We start from the raw sequence: 21,904 nt of genomic DNA, 5'->3' as shown, positions 1-21,904 counted from the left end.
AGGATAAAGAGTCGTTCTTAAGATGTAGGGGAGGACTGTATTACACATGGGCTCCTGTAGTATACAGCACTGGCACATACTTAGGCACTGCCACCTAAAAAGACATCAAGTCATTCTGACAAGAAACAGGAAGTCAGTATCTTTCTGTTCAGTTTACTTATCTTTATGAGTATTGGCTGCCCTTGAGAGAGCACAGATGTCAGTTCCCAGCACCCAGTGGCAGTTCCCAGCACTCTTTAACTCTAGTTCCAAGGTATTTGGTGCCCTCTTCTGGCCTCTATGGAGTACTGCATATACATGATGCAAGCATATACATGCAGGTAAAATACTCATATGTGTGCATGCATATATATATATATACCCATCTTGTATACATCACACAGGGTCAGTGTGAGCATTTAACAGGCCAAGTAATGAAATTAATGTAATCTGGTACACAGTAAGTTCTCAGTGAACATTCCTTTCACTTTCTGCTATAGTAAACCCATGGACTCTGAATAGTCCCTCCCTTCTGCACACAAATATAGACCACCACCTTGATTACTATTCATTATTTTTATTTTTTTTTTGCAGTGATTGGAATTGAAACTAGAAATTCAAGCACTCTACCACTGAGCTATGTCGTCTGCCCATGCACTCTCATTTCAGATAATACCACACCTCATGAAGAAGATCAAAGCTACCCTGACTTCCCCAGCACAGATGACTGGATTAAACAACCAGCTGATAACACCCCCTTTTTAAGCCACATCTTCTGCATCCTCTGCCTATGAAATTATCTAGGTGTAAACATGTCAGTCACTGGGGTTCCTCTAGCCAAAAGTCACTGCTCTAGTCTGGCAAGGTTATGAGCAAGCTGTCCTTTGTTCTTGGAAAACTTATTAGTCAGTGTCATAGATATCAAAATATGTCCTCCCGACCCCTAGCCTGAGGTGACTAATCCAAATGCAGGTTCCTGGGCCTAGTCCTAAATCTGCTCTATCAGAACATCAGGGAGCAGAGCCAGACACCTACATCTTCAGTGTCATTTCCAGAAGATATCCATGCCCAGACTCTCAAAACTTCAGTTCTCGCTATCATCCCTCCATTTTGTTAAATCTTGGGTTCTTTAGCCACTTGTTGTTTGTTTGGTTGGTTGGTTGGTTTTGGTTGATTGGTTTGGGTTCTTGTTTGTTTGAGACAAGGTCTCACTAAGTTGCCCAGGTAGGTCTTGAACTTATAACCTTCCTGTCTCAACCTTCTTTCCAGGTAGCTGAGATCAGGCCTGCCTTCTGCATTTTGTAAACTGACTCTGGGACTACCTGTGTTAGACTTTCCTACATGAAGGCTAGGCATGGAAGATTCAGGCATTACCTCATCTGAAAAATGGACCTCTGGACTCAGAAATGACGAGGAGAACAAGGCACACAGGTGCTTCCTAGTCACAGAGGAGTGGAGAGCTGCCGTCCTGGTGAGCTGTGCTTCCTCTTTTGCGGTGTATATTAACAGTCTGGGAAGTTTAACATTCACTCAACAGGGCAGGAAAGATATCTCAATGATTATCAGCACGTGTTGGTCTGACAAAAGAGTAAGATCCAGTTCCCAGCACTCACGTGGCAGCTCACAACCATCTGTAATTCCAGTTCGTGGCATGCTGATGCCCTTCTCTGGCCTCTAGTGGCAATTTCAGTTGTGTTCACACAGGTGCACACAACCCCACAAACACTCCCCAGATATACATGCAGACATATAACTTAAGATAAAAATAAATGAAAGGAAATTTGACTCTTTTCAAAAGTCAAAATGTTGTGCATTCTGTGGTAAACGTCGAGTCTGACTTTGGATTACTTAATTGGATAATTTCCTTTTAAAATTCTCCCATCCAAGCAAGCAAGAAATAGCTAAAATAAGTACTTCCATTTAGAGATCTGCATTGACTGTAGTATTTGGTGTTTTCTAAAACTGGGAAATGTGTTTAATTTTTAAGCATGCATTACCTTCTGATGGAATGAGCAAATAATCAAACAGCCAAATGTCTCTAACACAAAGAACGAAGGATGGGGAGGATGGAACCTGAAAGAAAGAACAATGGCAAAGCTAAACTACTCGGTTTGTAACCAAGTTTACCCCCTGACTTGCTATGTCACCTCTTGAAGTACTAGGTCAGCCAAACAAAACAGAAATACAACACATCCATAACTGTGACAACCCTTGCCCATGCTACCAATTTAGGATCCTTGCTTCAATTGCTCCTTCTCTTATTCTAAAATGAACCAAGTATCCTAGTTCATGACCACTTCTAAACCAAAGGACCAAGTATGAACAAACTTAGCAAGCATAATCAAGTGGTGAGTGAGTGCCTGCCCTGTGCCTGGGGCTGGTCCAACTGCTATGCTCAAGGAGATAGAAAGAGGGAAGTAGAATCAGCTGAAGAATATCTAAGGCAGCTGGTGGATAGCACTGACTTGGTAGGAACAATAGACTAAATAGTATTTACAATCTGTGCTCTATACCTCCCAGAAAAGAGTTCTGAAATAGCTTATGTTTTTAAAAGAGCCTAATGTTGTTAATAAAATAAATGCTGCATTAATGAATTCTCACAAGGAAAAGGAATTAAGAAATATCATATATAGTGGAATAGAGAACCCAGAATCTACGAGTAGCAACAAATATACCTAAGCCCTTCCTAGCATCCAGGTACGAAAAACACTATAAAATTCTTAGTTTCAGAAATAGACATTCTTTTAATTTTTTTCTAAATGAAAAGTTTTCAAAGACTATTTTCAATGAACTAAAATGTCTCCTAGCGATTCCAACATATGGATTTGATGTTTTCCTGAAGACTGACAGGCTACTTCTTCTGTTTGGGTGGAGGACAAGCCCCATGAGAAGCTGGAAAGCTACATATCATAGTTAAGTGAAGGGGACACATCAGCAGTGTGCTGCAATGGACATGGGGACTCATTGTTTAGGCTTCAAACACCCTGGTAGACCCATCACCAACATCAAGAACGGTCTCTGCTACCCATCCCCAGGAGTGGAACAACTCCAGCGTTGTAGATAGCTTTCCAGGAAAAACAGAATGGAAGCTCTCCAAGACCCAGAAAAAAAATAAGAACAATTCCTTTTTTGGAGAGGAAGAGCTACACACAAATGAAAACACAGAGAAATGTGGACTGTGTCTCCTCAAGAGATGATGACTCCCAAGGCAATAGATAGTCCCACTACCAATACCCAGAGAAGGCACAAAGCAAAGAGCTTTCCACAAGAGGATCACTGAGAGGCTAGGAGAGGGCTCAATGGGTGAGGTGTTTGCTACACAAGCAGGAGGACCTGAGTTCAAGTCCCAGCACTCACACAAAAATCTAAGCATTGTAGTGTGTACCTGTAATCCTACTCCTGGTAGAATGGAGCAGACAGAACCATGGGGCTCGCTGGCTAGCCTGTTTAGCCAAATGAATGAGTTCCAGATTCAGGAAGAAACCCTGACTCAAAAACTGAGGTAGAAAGCAACCATAGAAGATACTCCGTGTTTTTCTCTGATTTATATACTCAGGCACTGGTGTGCATGAACACAGGTGTGTGCGTGGGCATACACACACATATACACAAACACATATGCATACACACATGAACACAAACTTGCATGCACACACATGTAACATACATCACACACATACACACATGCACACACATATACATCATACATCATGCACATATGCAAAAAAGAAGTGGCTGAGTCTTGTATTTAACTCAGTGATTCTCCCCACCCCCAAAAGACAATAAAATTGTCTAAAGACCATATACAAATATGGGAAATAGGAAGATTGAGAACTTAGATACAAGGAGAAGCAACCATGGTCAAGTGGAGTTCTCCCTTTTATTCTGTGTCTGGATGCTTTTCCGGTCTTGGATGACTGTTACCAAGCCATAAAACTGAACAGATTAATCATTGTGTCTGTGAAGTTCTTTCATGGGAGACAACAGAAACATATTTGGGTTGACTGAAGCAGAAGGAATTTATTAAAGGACATAGGGTGACTGAGTCTGAGGGTCAGAAGAAAACTGGAAAAAATAAAAAGGACTCAAGAGGCAGTGACCAGAGCATCTACAGTATGAAAGCAAACTCAAAGCCAGTGTCTTCAAGATTGAGCCTCCTCAGCCAATCAGCAACCATGGATCTTTCAACTCTGATAAAACTCTATAGCACAAATGCTTGATATTCCCGTGGGGCTCTGAAGTTCACCCTCTGCAGGGAAGGCAAGTCACCTTGACCAGAGGTTCCCAGTGGGAACATCTTGATTTGCCTATCAGGAGGCACCTGGCACTACCTGAAGACAGTTTTGATAATCACACTTGAGGAACATTGTTGGGTTGTCATTGCCAGAGATACTGCTAAATATCCTTCAGCACACAGGAAACACACTCCTTTCCCCCAGTAACAACAGTGTGGAGATTGAAGCCTTCATGCTGAACCCAACAGAGCACACAAGAGGCATCTTCTTATTGGAAACCCAAGATTTGCAGTAGACAGGCCTACATTCCCCATCTGCTCCACCAAGACTCCCTGGAATCCCTGTGACCCTGAAGTCACATTTTGCTTCTTCCACCTTGTTTTTAATCATATTGCTTCCACCAATTGTCATCCACAAAACTTTCTTCAGGGGACAGTCCTGGACTACTGGAGTCACTTGAGACTCTTGAGAGCTGAGTTTGCAAGGTATGTACACATACATAGTGAGCCAGAGCAAAAGCAGGCTCCATCCAGGCCTGGTGTACATGCCAAAACTCCTCCAGGTGAGGGTGGGACTTGACCAAAATGATACTCATATTCGGTATTTTACATCCCGATTCCTTCTACCGGTTCTTCCTTCCTCTAATCCTCTTTCTCCCCCTCCATCTATCTCTTCTTCCCTCCTTGCCTGCCTTCTTTCTTCTATACTTTGGGAAAGTATCATGTAGGCTAAGATGACCTCTAACCAGCTCTGCATTCAAAGAGAAGATGCCCTTGAACTTCTGATTATCCTGCCTCTGCCTCCCAAATGCTGGAATTGCAGACATCTACCACCATGTCCACTTTATGTTGTGTTGGGGACTGAACCCAGGGCTAGGTGCATCCTAGGCTAATGCTTTACCAACTAAGCTACATCCCCACACTCTCAACACATCCGAAATAATTCATTTGAATATAAGTCTCTTCTCAGTATTGACTTTTAGGGACTATGTCATGAGACAAGAAGTTATTACAAGAAGAGAGTGTGAAGGACGATTGACAGGTAAAACAAAAGACACCACTAGTTGAACCTTCCTGCCTTGATATTTCAGCTCTCTCCTGGCTCCATGATCAAGTGCACTGAACAGAGACTATCCAGAATCAGACTTTCATTGGAACCAGATTCAGGGCTCCATGGCAGATGCCAGCAATGAAATACATTTCAATCGTTCAAAACAGGTTAATGGTTTCTGATGGCCAAAAGCACAGACACTAGAGTCACCACGGAAGCCGTGCAGCCTACTTCAGCCATTAAAGTGGCTATAGCCAACTCACCCAGCGAGAAGCAAAGATGATACAGAACGGGAATCATGCTTCAGGTCTCAAGTGGGACAAAAGGGAAGCAGGGGAGAAAGCAGGTCAGTTGGACTGACGTTCCCCAGCGTAACGGGGTAGCATCAGAAGGTTTTGGTGGCCACCTCAGGAATGAAAATGAGAGGACACAAGTCTGTGGATAAGAAGTTAGATGTGGGCAGGCAGCAGAGACCAGCAAAGGAGAGTAGGCCATCTTCACAGGTCAGTGAACCAAAGCCTCCACATGGAGGTGAAACCAAAGATATTTAAAGAGACAATGGGGGGCTCAAAAGCTATTCTGGTGTGAGGAAGGGAAGGTTTCAATAACCATATCACATCTCCTTATTTTTCTGCCTGTCTCATCCTGCACGGAATGAGGCTATTTTAGTGATTAAGGGTACATTCTTCAAGAATGAGAAATTTAATCCATGGATTAGGCATGGTTATTTAAATGTTCTAATGTATGTGTGAGTATGTGTGTTTGCTTGTGTGCAGGAGCATATGCATGTGGAGGCCAAAAGACATTGGCTGCCATCCTCACCCACTACCAACCTTATATTTTGAAACAGTTTCTCACTAGCCTGGAAGTCAGCAGGAAGGTTATGTTGACTGGGCAAGGCACTACAGAGATCACATGCCCCTGCTTTCCAAATGCTGCAAGCATCCTTCTTGTGTTTGCAAGGCAGGCACTTTTTGGACTGATCTATCTTTTCAGTCTGGATATTTACAGTTAATTTACTTAAAGTGCAAGACAATTTAAGACCCACTGGGTTCTACTTACAGCTCAGTGACCTAGTTAGGGGAGGCCATTCCACCCAGAACTCCAAATCTCTGTTGATAAATATAGGTTCTTCTAGTTCTGGGAATATTTGTTCTGTGGTGTAGAAAGAACAATTCTAGGGGAACCTTCAATGGAGTCTACAGCCCGAACGGCTCCATAGGCACGTGACTCAGGAGGGTCTATGCTAACCTATAGTTCCCATTGGGGAAGAAGAGTCTTCTGCCTCCAGTTCTTGGCTCTTTTGTGTCTGCTTGAACTGCAGAGCTGTCCTAGACCTTATCGTGGCCCTCAGAGATCAATTTATATCAAGACATGTCTGGCTACAGCACAGCTGTCCCTTGGTGGTCCTGGGAGACTGATTCAGGGGTATCTTGTGAAAACCTGAATCCTGGAATACTTAAATCCTTGTGTGAAATGGGAGATATTTGCATGAAAGATGCACATCTTCCCATACTCAACAATTCATCTCTACCTGGCTTGGAATACTTAATACAATGCAAATGTTATGCAAATAGATGTTGCATTATCTTGCTTAGAGAATCATGATAAGGAAAAATGTCTTTATAGATTCCATGTGATTGCAGTAATTATTTCTGATCCTAACTTGGTTGCATCCACATGTACCTTCTGCAGACACCAAGTCCCTCCGCCGCTTCTGCCCCTCACACTGGAATAAGGGGTCTTTGTTGACTATGGAAAGCCCTTCAGCCCACATGCTTTCCTACTCTTTCAGTGGAGTCCATGCCCAACAAAGGAACAAAGCAAATCTATGCATCTAGGGATCTGCATCTAGAAATGATGCACATGAGGACAGCCTGGTGCCCTGAGGGCTTGGCAAAGCAGGATAGGCAAGACAAAAGGATGCCGTGAGGATTTGATTGCAAAACTATGTCAATTAATAATAATACTAATGGCTGACAATTAGAGGATGCTAACCACATGTGGGATGTGGTAGCATGGACCTCACACATTGACTCATTGGCATCCCTACACTACTCAGTGTTTCAGGGGTCATGAATACAGGTAAAGAAACAGGCACAGACACCTTGAGCAACAGCCCTGAAGTCCCAGGGCTAAAGAATATACAAATATTGGGAGTCTGGATCCAGAGTCTGTATTCTTTCTTATCCACCCATTCACACCATCACTACTCCTCTAGTCTGAATAGATTATCTTCCCAGGCTTTACTTTCTTCTTTTATGTGATGTTTGGATAGAACAACCCTGAGCACTTTCCAAAGCCAATGTTGGGTGCTCTCGCTCAGTGTACCCATAGTAACAGAGTGAGTAAAAGGATCAGGCCAAAAACTCAGAGGTCGCCGCCGCCTCTATGCACAGAAATCTTTGTGTCCCTCTGGTCTGGCTTTACAGAAAGAAAGATCAAGGAGGGCTCTGAAGGAGGTTGCAACCCCACTTTATGCTTTTGGGGAGCATGAGCAAGATACTCTAAGCACTCTACCTCAATACCTCCTCCAGTATGTAGAGACTCTCCCTGACTTTACACTTGCGGTCAGCCAGGCACTGGATATTTGTGCACTCATTTAATCCAATAGAGGAGGCTCAGAGAATTCAGTCACCATCCCAAGGCCACAAAGATGGTCACTAAGTCTGCATGGTCTCAAGGCCCAACAGGCCCCATGAGTCCTCACCATCACTACCAAGGTTTGCATAGGGCGTGAATTTGTCATCCAGGGTTTATGCATGGAAAGTATAGTCTTAGATGTATTGTGTTTAAAAGTGGCCCTTAATAAGAGGTCTCTAGATCACTGGGGGTGTTCATCTAGAGGACGCTAAAGTAGAGCTCAGGAAAATTTTAAGGTAATTACCTCAAGAAAGATTTTACAGATGGACAAAGGCTCTCTCCACCACCTTCTTGCTCTGACCTCTGAATTTACTATGTAATCCCTCCCTCTTGGAGGTGTTCCCGCCATGACAGCAAGACCATTAGACAGGTCCTTTTCCCATTTATAGAATGAGCTGAATGAGGCACTTGTAGTTAAAAGAGTGTGGAGATGGATGATGTTGGAAGTACAGTGCCAGGGATAACAAACTCAACACAGCTATAGAGAAGGAGCAAGATTAGAAGCAATGGCCAAAACAGCCACAGAAAACATGAGGGTACTTAAAAAGGAGAAGAATGAATGGGAGAGGAACAAGGAAGGAAAGGAAGGAAAAGGAGAAGAAAGGAGAGAAGGAAAATGAAAAGCCCTCAACACACAGTGAAGACCTCCTGTAAACCACTCACAGTACCAAGTGTGTCTTATAGACTCAGTCCTCACATCTATCTTGTTAGGGAGCTCTGAATCTTCATGCCCATTTTACAGATAAGCAAACTGAGGTCTTAACTCATAAATATAACCCCATGCCAAGAGGTAGTAGAGTGTGAACCATGGTATTTCACACTCCCAGATGCCTCACTATAGCCACCCATACAGTGCTCCCACAAAAAATGACTATTTCCTTCCAACTTTCACAATGCTCATTCCAAAAGTCTTGCAGCATCTAACGAGTTGACCCTGCTGTCCTCTGAATTAGAAGAAAACCTAGAATTAACTTCCCTCAGATAAGAGTCTTTATAAATAGTTTCCATGGAATGGCCCCTGCTTTATTGGAAAGGTCGGCATGAGACTGGTTGTCACCCAACTCTCTGTTGACGTTTCCCTTTTAAAGAACATAGCATACATTCTTGGATGGGACTCAAACATTCTTACATTTTGCTTTCTTTTTAAAACTATTTATGGAAAAAAAAACCCTACATGATTATTAGAAACGCTAGGTGGAAGCCCAGAGTTCCTTCTTTCTCTGTGATGAAGGCATCAAATGTCAGCCCTTCATAACCCCTGAAGTAGCTTCTCTCTCTCCTGCTGGCCCTAAAGACCTCCCAGATGCTCATATGGGTATGTGAAAGCATAGAATAGATGGTTAGAGAATGACTGAGGCTTTGGTATGTAAAGCACTCCATATGCACTTTACATTGACGTCTCACTATGACCGTATTTGCTGAAGGTAAGTAGGTCAGGAGAGCTCTGCTCTAAATTCATGAATCTATCCATTCATAAGTTCTTGACAGGGTGGTTGTGCTATAAAAGCAAGCACTGTGTGGCTCTCTTGTTCTCTATCACCACATGAAGCTAACACTGTTAAAAAGTTAAGGCAGGAAGACCCTCCCCAGAGGCTGAGGACATGCTGGCTCCACTCCCTTGGACCTTCTAGCCTCCAGAACTGAGAATCAGATGAGCTTCTATTTTTCATACACTGCTTGGTTCCAGGTATCTTGTGATAGCACACTGATAATGAACTCTGGCACACAATAAGTAAATATTAATGACTCTTAAACACAGCTCTGTTTGAATCCAAACCTGGATTCCATGGAGAATCCAGTGCTGAACATCTCACAAGTTCTGATGGCCAGGAAAGGGGTAGAAAGAGGAGAAAAACCTTGGCCACTGTTTACTCTCATGATAATATATCTGGTGTTCAATGGGTTTTCTAAGTTGGAGGAAGACGCTATCAGAAACAGGTGTAAGCTGAAAGAAAGAGAACTCACACTGGCTTCAGAAAAGAATGTTATGCTTAATGGGTCATGTAACAGAGAAATCCATGCTTGCCTGCTTTCAACTTTTCATTAGGTGATATTTTGCTCAACAACAAACAACATATGCAGGTATCCAACTCCAAGAGTGGATTCATAAGATGGCATCATTGCTGCCTCAAGTTTTATAAGCACACTCTATGGCATTCACACAGATTGAATCACCCCACAATGCATGTCTCAGAGTGCACTCCCATTGTCAAGATCTCAAAATTTGAATTGAAAGAAAAACAAACTTTCAGCAATGTCTCAGTTCATCTCTCAACTCTAAAGGAGACAATCCCCTAACAACTGCAGTCCACAACCTTCACAGCCCCTCGACCTCAACAGAAAGAGGGGTTTCTTCCTCAATCTTCCAGTACAAAACCAGGCTATATAGCCTCACCCAGATTACCTGCCCATCCTTCCTACACAGGCTAAGTCTAGTAAGGTAGTATCGGTCAGCAATAGATCACACACTCATCACGATCTGGCTCATATGACCTCCAATGACAGAGAAGAAAAGAGGGGAGTTTAATGATGGAGACAAAGAAGAGGAGGTCCTTTGACAAGACCTAGGACACAGAAGAGCTGGAGATGAACTGTGACTGGGCTCTGGCCCTTTCTCTTGATTCCTGGTGATTTTTCCTTGGCAGGTAGGAGTCAATTGAGAGGTCTGTGCAATTCCAATGTCTTCTCTCTCAGCTAAATAAGAATCCATTCCAAGAATGGTAGACTGGGAGCAGGGTGGGTGGATTGCAAAAAGACATCATGTTTTGTTAATGAGAGCTGACAGGCCTGAGATGATCTCAGTGGAGAAAACTTTCCCCAATGCAGGGAGACTGTTAACAAAGTTTTACTTTCCATGGCCCCAGTGAAAGCAAAAAAGCAGCATGAAATTGTATCCTTTGGTTAGAAGGTCACAAGTCCTGATAGGGAAGGTTGGGGTGGGGTCACAGCAGAATGAATGTAGCAGGAGCACTGCAACAGGGCTTGACATAATCAAGCATGCCTAGTTGGCTGAGAGCTTGGAAAGGAGTGGGGCCTGGTACCTGAGTGGTTTTGTGAAAGTGAGAAGCCACAGGGGTGAAATCATGACTTTCCTGCATGAGTCTTCAGGAAACATGACATATCACACCCTCTGCAACAATCACACAAATGAACATAGCAACACACGTAATGAACACTGATTGAGGCTTAATCTCTTCCTCTGTATGCTCCTTCTGTATGTTCTTCACTCTTGCTGTTCAACATACTTGTTTTTTGCACCCTCTCTCAGTCTCCATCTTCAGATCTCAACTTGAGTGTTACTTTGTCAAAGGGGTCAGGGCCCACCATGAATTTCACGAGGCCTTCTGCATGAGTTACTTTTTTATTGCTGTGATAAAATGTCATGAGCAAAGAAACATATAGATGAAAGGGTTTGGCTGGGTTTAGAGTTTCAGAGGGGTAGAATCCACAATGATAGAGCAAAGGCATGGTAGGGGTGGTGGTGGCAGGGAGCTGGAATAGCAGCTTATAGCTCCTATCTCTGACCACACACAGGAAGCAGAGTGAAAACTGGGAACAGTCTTTGAACTCTGAAAGCCTATCCCCAATCATGTACTTCTTCAAGCAATGTTTCACTCACAATGCCTCCCCAAACAGCACCAGTCATGAACTAAGTATCCAAACACCAGACTATAAGGAAGAGTTATCACTCTGATTTCTCATCATACTTCCATTTGATACTTGCTTAATGACATGTACATGGCCCGGTTCAAAAATGACTCCATAAATACCAGGCCCTGGTCTAACTTTAGTTATCAATAGATAGTCAGCAATAGATGGTCACCGAAAGATAGTCTCTCACAGCTACTAGCCCTCAAATATTTGTTGTAAACATAAATCAATCATCTCTGACCGCTTCTCACAGTTGTTTGAACTACATCAGACTCTTTTTTTTAGAAACACCTACTTATATTTTTTATTTAAGTACATGTGCACATGTAACGTGTGTGAAGTCATTGTATCTAGAGTTATAGGCAGTTGTGAGACACCCAGTTCTCATGCTGGGGACCAAACTAGGATTCTCTGGAAGAGCAGAAAGTTCTTTTAACTACTGAGCCATCTCTCCTGCCCCCCTACAACAGATTCTTTGCATAAGCTACATTCCCTTGCAGAGGCCGTTCCTCTATCGAAGGCAGACATGCTCTCTACTGTCACCTGTCAGAACTACCCAATAAGTCACATTCCTTCTCCAAGGCCACTGTGGCCTCCTTACAATAGCTTCCCTGATCCCCATCTCTTCTGTGAGAGTAGATAGAGCACACATCCTGAACACAACCAGTCCACGTTTAGCCTTTGCTCCAACACTTGCTAATATGGGTACTTAGGAGACGTTAGCCTTTCAGAGCCTACTTCTTCATGTGGAAAATGGGGATGATAATAACATCAGCTGCTACCAGTTCGCTGAGAACTAAATGAGACAAAGAATTTCAGTCTAGCACCTTCTATGTGATAGGACTCTGACATTAATGACAACCTCATGCTTATGTTCTTCAGGAGACAGATTACATGCTTTACATTCTGCTGACTTTCATTTTGCCTGACACATAGTAGGTGCTCAACAAGTGAGCATTAAATGAAATTGGATGCCATTCTAACACTACTCAGGAATTCAGGGGCCACTTACATATCTTGTTGTCTATACTTATCCTGAGGAAGCATCTCCATGTGGCTCATGTCTTCCACAAAACTCTAAGAAGATGTATCACCAGCCATGAGAATATAATCACACTCCAAGTTCCCACTGTGAAGTGAATTGTTTGCTGTTGACTTCCAGCCTGTGCCCTCTGCCCTTCAAGCCTATGTTTGTTAGTGTGAACCGTGAAGAGCAACTACAAAAGACAAGCGGGAAATAACACTGGGATGGCATATGTGGTTCTCTTAGATGAGCTCTTCACAGGCTGAACTTCTAAAGTTTTTCAGAAAAAAACAATACCCCATGCCTCAAGCTTTTGCTGCTTGGAACTAACAACACACCCCTTCTTCAGCCTCAAGGACGATGTCAAGTTTAAGGTTATGACCATGGGCCATTGAGGAGCCAGACATCCTAACACAATATTATTTTCTTCCCTAAACTCTGGTGCATTCAACAGGAGCCTTCAGTTCCCAGAGGTCAAAGGTTCTAATTGGTTCCTGCTCCAGCCCATTACATGACCAGCACCCCAGGAACTAATCATTTTATCAGACACCTAGGTTGAGTCCAGCATTGCTGTTCTGACTCCACTCTCCTTATTCTGACATTATGAATGTGTTTCTTTTTAAAACTGTGTTTTGGTTGGAAAGCTCTGTATGTCCTTGCTGAAGTCTTCCAGAATCTACTGGCACCTAAGGAGGCCCCTTAAAACGTCAATAGCAACAACTGAAATATACCTGCAGTGGATTCATGTGATGGACAGGAAATGAGATGACCAAAACCAAGCAAAAATGGTGACAGAATGGGAGGGGAAAGTGGTGACAGTCCTCCGGTTGTAAATGTGCCACCCAGGGGCCACTCTGCACTCAGCAAGTGCTTGTTTACTTGGCCAGTGTCCTCCATTCCATGGATTTTCGGCATGTTTGCACACTCAATGGGAAAATGGAAGAAATAGGTCATTGAGACCTTTCATTTTTCTCATTCCTCTCAAATAAACATGAAGAAACTAAAATGCTGCTAAGTTAGGGCAGCCCAAGGATAGTTCAAGCCCGCATCCTGAATGTTTCTTTCTGTTTGATGCAGCTTTCTGCTCTCACAATGGATGAAAATAGTTCTTTCCATGGCAACATCACGTAGAGATATGGCAGGTTTTCTTTAAAAAAAAAAAAAAAAGGCCATGCTGTTTATCTTGAATCTGAACCAGATTCTCTCCACGTTTCTCTCACCCACAGTCACACCAGTGTTGGCAGGTTCTCCAAAGGGCATATGAGGATGCTTAGTTACCTTTACCAAAAGACTTTGATTCCCCTCTTCTGGTGGACCTGAACACTTTTTAAATGCTTTTAATGGTGGCTGAACAAGGCCAAGCTCTTGCTTTGCTGCTCACGGCGATCCACTATTGTCATGCCTCCATCTCTAGTAGCAGTTCTAAACCTGTGGTTGGTGACTCCATGGGCAAACCTCTATGTCCAAAAATATATGCATTATGACTCATATCAGTAGCAAAATTACAGTTATAAAGTAGCAACAAAAATAATTGTATAGTTGAGGGCCACCATAGCACAAGGACCTGTACTGAAAGGTCACAGCATTAGGAAGGTTGAGATCTATTCTTCTGTATGTTCACATCCTGCACTGGCTCACACCTACGTCATGCCCTCAATGCTAACACCACTGAGCTACTTAATATAGGCACCTAAACGCATGTGGCTGTCATGGTAACCTGATGTTCTATTACAGTGACATTCACCCAACTTCATCACTGCAGCCATAAGCTGACACCTGTGAATACAGAGTTACATAAATACATACATTCCTTCCCTATCACAAGCAGCTGGAGGATAAAGTTAAATTTGACTGAGGGTCCAAGGATATCCCTTGTAAAATGTACTTTACAAGCTTCTTTCAAAATAATTCCTCAGAATCACAGGAGACCTGAAATGTCTCTTTTCTCCTTTTGCAAAACTGCTACCCAGTTGAAGTCAACTCTTTCTCCTTATCTCTTCCCCAGCACCATAGACCACTGAACAGGGTCAAATTCAGGGACTCAGGTGAGAACTTTCCTTAACATCAGATCGTTAAGCAAATTCTGACCATTCGTCATCCCTGGTTAGTTCAAGATCAAGGAAAAGGTGAACACTAACCTAAAGGCTACACTCATAAAGTCTCACCAACATGACTACTTAAACGTGAGTTGAATGCAGACAACAGCAATATACATACTAATATGGACAGCGTCTGGTGGCACTCAGGAGGCCTTGAACCTACACAAACCTACAAACAACTAAAGAACACTAAGAGATACGGTCTTCCCAAGAAAAAAGCTCACCAATTGGTTATCTAACACCAAATGCTCAGCCCTTAAATAACATATGCAAGTAACAGTATGAAGATTGAGAAGGTTGTATTTATGCATGCGTGTGTGCATGTGTGTGTGTGTATGTGTGTGTGTGTGTTTGTGTAAAACAATTAATGAAATAGACAATGAATGTGAAAAAGAGCAAAGAACTGCATATCATGGGGTTTTAAGTGAAAAATGTTGTAATTATATCATAATCTCAAAAAATAAAAGAAATAGTTAAAATAAATAATAAAAATAATCAGCTCATGCTTGGCTCTGTCTTCTTTCCTTTTGTCTAAAAGGAGCTGCTCCTCCATCATCCTGAGGCCCAGAGCAGAGATGGTGAGGGACAGAAACACATTTGATCCATCTAGCAGTGTAGCACTTTAGTTTGTAAGCCACTGAGATGTCAAGGTTATATAATACCTGTCTCAATTAACTTAACTGACAATTTGACACAATCTAGAATCATCTGGGAAGAGATTCACAGTTAAGGAAATGCCTAAATCAGATCGGTCTGTGGGTATGTCCGAAGAAAACTGTCTTGATTGTTAATTGATACAAAAGGACTGAACCCAGTGTGGGTAGCACCATTCCCTAGGCAAATGGTCCTGAACTGTATAACAAAGCTATCTTGGCATGAGCATTCCTAACAGCTTACAAGCAACACCCTTCATAGCTACTGTTGTGTGTTTTTGAGTGTGAAGGGAATTCCTTTGTCAGAAGTACTGATGTGTGAAATAGCAAGCAGGCCTGCCTTCCAGTTTCTATCTTGGCTTCCCTCAAAAAAGGACTGTAACCTGTAAGTGTAAGTGAAATAAAATTTTTCTTCTCCAAAGACTCTGTGTGTCAGGGTATTTATCCCAGTAATAGAAATGAGGCTAGAAATTTACACCAACATAACATAACCTAAGCTGACTAATGAACTCTAATACAAATCTGGTCCCTTTGTAGTGTCCTAAATGTCAAACAACAAAAAAAAATAACATCCATCACTAAATATAGGCATTAACACATTATAGCATCAATCAAATTTTTATGATGCCTCCCAATTACTCAAGATTTTGGTAACAAAATCTCCCATGACTTGACTCTGGCTTCCTCACCAATCACTTTTCTTTCCACCTTCTCATTTGCATTCAATGGTCCATCATGGTAATCTTCTCACTGTCAGACAAGCTTCGTTATCTTTAACATTTGCGTTTGCCTATGCTCCTGAATTATCTGGTCAGCCCGCCTTCATCTCAATTGTATTATTTAAATGGCACTTCTTTGTTGAAAATCTTTGGCACCCTACAGTGAGAATTATGGTCAGTCCCTCTTATTAGATGCGTTCTTTGAAGCATGTATTTTCTTTCATAATAATTTGCAATTTTAGATGTGTTTATAGAGTAGTTTAATGAAACCACTTCCCCAGCTAGACCATCTGTTTTCTGGCAATAGGAACTACATCAAATTTACCCTACCACCTAGACAGCCAATTGCTTAACCATGGTAGATATCCATGGTACTTGATGGATGAAGGAATGCATGAACTGTGAATAAAGACCTTTTCGTAGAATTTGGCTCCTCGCAAGACTTGAGAAATAAAGTAGCTGTTTCCATTAAGCAAGAACTCAAAAAACTCTCCTCATTCAATCTCTTATGTCAGAAGACTCAAGTCATTGTATTATTCTCACTGTTACAAAGGTAGGTCTGCACATCACCTCATCCACTTTGGCTTTCTGGCCATGCAGACAAAAGACCTAGAATTCAGAACTTCTTTGAAGACAGGCTCTGCATAGCGACCTGTCCCCTGAACCCTCACCCAGCTGATACCCTGTTCTGAAAGATATCTGTATTCCCCCTGAACACCCACACTCCAGTGTCATCCCCTTCCCCACATCCTGCCTTTCTGTGTTTATGACCCCTGTGTGAATGAGTATAAATTATAATTTGAAAAAATAAATAAATTATATTTAAAAAAAAAAGAAGAAGAAGACAGGCTCTGGACCAACAGCTTGTAAGAAGAATGAGAATGCTCAACAAGCAAGGCTGGTTTGCCACATCTCACAGTTAACATACTCATGAGCTAAAATGGACTGTTTGTCTTTTGGAATGTGTGCGGATGGTGACCAGAAATGGAGTACTGGATGCTATTTTCTCTCCACAGCCGACTATGGTTTTAGGCATCCCAGGGGCACGGTATGAGCACTTTCATATAAACAACCCAGAGGCCCAGAGCAGGACCCCTCTGTTTTTCTAGGCCACTGGTCAAGACATTGGCTGTGCCACTGTTCTTAAGGACAGCAAGGGCTGGGCCAACTGCCACAAGATGCTCTGTGATCAGCAAGCCTCTGCTTGTAGTTTCAGAGCTCTCAACTCAGTCCTAGAAAAGGGCCTCACCAAAAGTTGCAAGACAGGGTAGCCTAGGTGTAATAAGACGATACCACCAAAGAGCCACATTTTCTCTGTTCTTTGAGCTCAAAACCAGCACAGCCAATGGCTAGTGATGTGAAGTTGGGTATGTCACAGTACTTCTCTCAGTCCTACTATTGTCAAACAGGAGATGAGTGAACTGGGGAGATGGCTCAGTCAGTAAGGTGCTTGTCTTGCAGCATGAGGACCTGACTCCAGTTATCAGAGCTCATGTAAAACACGCAGGTGTGGTAGCATGAATTTGTAATTGTAACATTGGAGAAGTGGAGGCTGATAGATCCACAGGTTCACTAGTTAGCCAGTCTAGCCAATTAGGTAAGCTTCTGGCCAATAAGAAACCCTGTTTGAAAACTCAAAGAAGCTGTTTCCTGAGGAATTGACACTAGAGGAAATATCATACACACACACACACACACACACACACACACACACACACACTGTCAAGTAAGCAAAGATCCTTTCTGCTGGTAGGCATATTAAATGATTCAATGTTTAGGAAGCATCCACCATGTAGCAGGCTCTCATTAATAGGCTACATCTCTCTGCTTTTGTTTCTGACTTTTCTCATGGCTGACAGCAGCAACTGAAAGGAGATAAGATTTTGGCCTGTAGTTTCAGAAGTAGACCATCATAGTAAGGAAGTCATGGACAGTGGATCTGTCCATGGTGGCAGGTGCATGTGGTGTCCCCATGTTAAATCTAGGTAGATCAGGAAGCAGAGAGTTCAAGCCAACACTTAGAAATTGATATAACCTTCAAGGCTATCCCCGGTAACCCATTTCTGCTAGCTTGGTCCCATGTCCTAAAGATTCAAAGACACTTCAGACTCAAACCATAAGCTATCCCTAGTTCTTCTTTGATCAGACAACAGAATCAAATCCTTAGTTTATGTCTCAATAACTAACAGGGTGCTGTAGTGTCATTCTGTTGCTGTGAAAGTACCCTGATGGAAATGAATTTGAGAAAGATGAAATGGCTTCAGCTTACATTTCCAGTCTATAATCAGGACAGAAAGTCAAGCAGGAACTGAAACGGAAACAGCAGTGTAATGGTGACTACTGGCTTTCTCTCTGGCTTATGCTCAGTAGCTTTCTTGTACACATATCTAAGAATGATGAAGTCCACAGTAGACTGGGGCCTCCTACTTCATTTGGAAACCAAGACATGCCCCCATAGACGTGCCCACCGGCCAATCTGATTGAAGCAATTCTTTTATTGTGGTTCCTGCTTCCCAGGTAACAGTTTGTGTCAAATTAACAATAAAAACTATCCATGGCAGAGTATGCATCTCGACCTCAGACTTTTACCAGTACTTTATTGAAAGGAACCAAGTTTTTAGCTTCTTTGTAAGTATGACAGCTACGTAGGAGTGAACTCCATGAAAATCAACATACCATGGTAGAAATTACCAAATAATAATTAATGACCATGTCTGTGAAAACATCCACCAGGGGCCAGGCACTAAAGTGAATAATTTACACTCCTATTAACAGAATCACCTTATATTTGCAACTATGTCTAATTGACACAGTGATACTATCATCATTTTGGTGGTGTGTCTGTGTGTGTGTGTGTGTGTGTGTATGTGGGTGTGTATGTGTGCGAGCACACAATTAGATGCCACAGATCAAGCTTGAGTACCATTTCTCAGGAGCCATTCACCTTATATTTTGAGACAAGATGTGATGTGAAGTCAATGGCACTATTTGGGTATGTTTGGGAGGTGTGGCCTTGCTGGAGGAATGATGTCACTGAGGGTTTAGATGTGGAATGTTCTCTATGATTCATGTGTTGAACACTCAGTCTCCTCCTAACTGAGCAGGTTTTGGAAGTTCTGAAAGAGGTAGGATGTGGGGCTTAGGTGGAAGGAGTAAGTCTCTCTGTAGTTCCTAGAACTTTCCTCATTTTCTGATTCTTGTTTACCCTTAGATAAGCAGCTTCCTCCTCCACAGGGCCCTACCTACTACCATAACACCCTGCCTTCCCACAAGCTCAAAACAAAGAAAGTTGAGAACAGTAAACTGAAGTCTCCAAAACTGTAAGCCAAAATGTGTCTCTCTCCCTTTATGTCATCTATGTTATCTCCTTTGCCAGGTCGTATAGCAGTTTGCTCAAAGAGTAAAACCTTTCATCCTGGAAAAAAATAAAGAGACACAAAATGTTTACAGAGAGGTGAAATAATAGGTTGTTCTGAAGAAGAAATTTTAAGTTAATATAGAAGAAAGCCTTAATTCACAAATACAAGTAGTTAAGAATACAGGTCAGCATACTCGCTAGCCCAAGGCCATCATAAAAGATGCAGAGCTGGAGAAACAGAGGTCAATTGAGTGTTCCGGGAATTGGCCAGCTATAAGAGATAGGGAAGATGCTCAAGGATAAATTCCTTGAGAACGAGAACAATAATGAAACATGAATCTGTTCCCGTGATGTTTGACTTAGCCTCCTCTGGAAAAACTCCCAACAAAGGTCCCAAGGACTTGCGAATTAAATTCAGCCAGATGGTCTGTTGGCTCAGATAAACATCTGCACTGGGTCCCAAGGCCACAGGAACCAGGGACTGTTCCTGTGAGATTAGTAAAACCTCTGCCCACAATTTGCTTGCACAAACTGCAGATATTTGAAACAACCAATTGTGTGTGACTGTACCACAACCTCCCTCTCCCCCGGGCCTTTGCCTATATTAACCCTAAGCTTTTAGGCCTGGGGTCGATTCCTCTACCTCCTGCGTGAGGCATGAATCGGCCCTGAGCTCCGAAATAAACCTGCCTCGTGTGTGTTTGCAGCAAGATGGTCTTTAGAGTATTTTTGGGTCCACACCATCTCAGAGACCCGAGTGAGGGTCTCCCTTCGGGGGCCTTTCAGTTCTAAGAGGAGGCGAAACTTTATACCTTTCAAGGAGCTCCTTAAGCCCAGGAAGTAAACAACTCAAATACTTCAGGAAGTCCCTGAAACTGACCAGGTTCACTATACCCCTCCCATTCAAGGAAAGATAAATAATAAGGACTGCTGAGGGACACTCTCTGACAACCTGAGCTATGTAGAAGAGCTGAGCTGTCCATAAGGGGTTCAGACCAATTGAACTATGAAGAAATAATATTCTCCAATCTGTTGAACTGCCAACAGACTGTGCAGTGAGCTTCAGGCTTCCAGCTTTCATGAGTTATATGCATCCATGCTAGGCTATGCTTTGATGATGCAGCAGTCTGTGTCATTTCTGCTCATTTAAGTCAGAGAGTGTCCCTCAGCAGTACTTATTATTTATGTATTCTTGAATGGGAGGGGTATAGTGAATCTGGTCAGCTTCAGGGACTTCCTGAAGTATTTGAGTTGTTTACTTCCTGGGCTTAAAGAGCTCCTTGAAAGGTATAATGTTTCGCCTCCTCTTAGAACAACCTATTATTTCACCTCTCTGCAAACATTTTCTGTCTTGTTATGTTTTTACCAGGATGAAAGATTTTACTCTTTGAGCAAACTGCTATACAACCTGCCAAGGGAGATAATATCCACATTTCTAAGTAAATCCAAAAAAACTCGTTGGTTCACCAAGTTGGACTTTGGTGGTAACCCTATTTTGGTCTGTCATTGATTCCTTATCTGGATTGAGTAGATGTTTGTTCATGTTTCTTAGGACAGTGTCACAGAACATCACAGAAAATAAAGTCCTAACACAGCAGGTTTATTGCATCATATATGGGTCTCAGAAAGAATCAAACAGTCTGACCTATTGTTCTGAGACTGCAAAGTACCTTTACAATAATATTTTTCTTCCATTCTCTCATGGTGCTTTACTAATGTTAACTGAGACTTCCTAGGAGATGCTTTTATAATTGTCCTACATTGCAGATATGACAACTGAGGCTTATGATAGTTATGTGCTCACACAGCACAGAGGAAGCAAGTCTAGATAATTCTTATTCCAGCCATTGCATTCTCAGTCATAGTGAGAGACCATGACTCCATGAAAACCAATATTTCTTCCAGCTCTCAACACAAGATCTGACCCTTCCTTGGCCCTGGGAATTTAGTGGCACTTTTTCCAAATATTTATGGATAGCTTAAAACTTCACCATGGGAGCAGAAGACAGCGTACACATGGGTCCAGCATGTGGAGTTATTCAGTCACTGAAATTCTGATTGTCTCCTGGGACTTTTCTTCAGAAGAGCTGGGTGTTGATGGCTGAATTCTCAAAGCAGGCAGCCCCAGGCTGGTGTGTGGGAAAGATCTACAGAATGGCTTTGACTTTGCAGTGTGTGAATCTTCAGGCATTTGCACATAAAATAAACTTATCACTGTTTATTTAGGGATCAGCTTCTTATTGTGCCTTTCTTATTTTTCTTATTTGTTATTTTCTAAGGTAGGATCTTATTTCATTCATACTAACCTCAAACTTACTATGTAACCTATGCTGGCCTTCAACTCATGATCCTTCTGTCTCAACCTCTCAAAAGCTTGGATTACAGACATGATTACAGACATATCCCACCACACACAATTGAAGACTGAAACCTGGAGAGTTTTTAACCCACAACATTAGGAGGAAATGAGATAAAACCATATGTGCTCTGACT

This window comes from Grammomys surdaster, unplaced genomic scaffold, assembly GCF_004785775.1.
Source record: "Grammomys surdaster isolate TR1022 unplaced genomic scaffold, NIH_TR_1.0 125756, whole genome shotgun sequence".
Classification (NCBI taxonomy): domain Eukaryota; kingdom Metazoa; phylum Chordata; class Mammalia; order Rodentia; family Muridae; genus Grammomys; species Grammomys surdaster.
Note: the sequence above shows the minus strand (reverse complement) of the source record.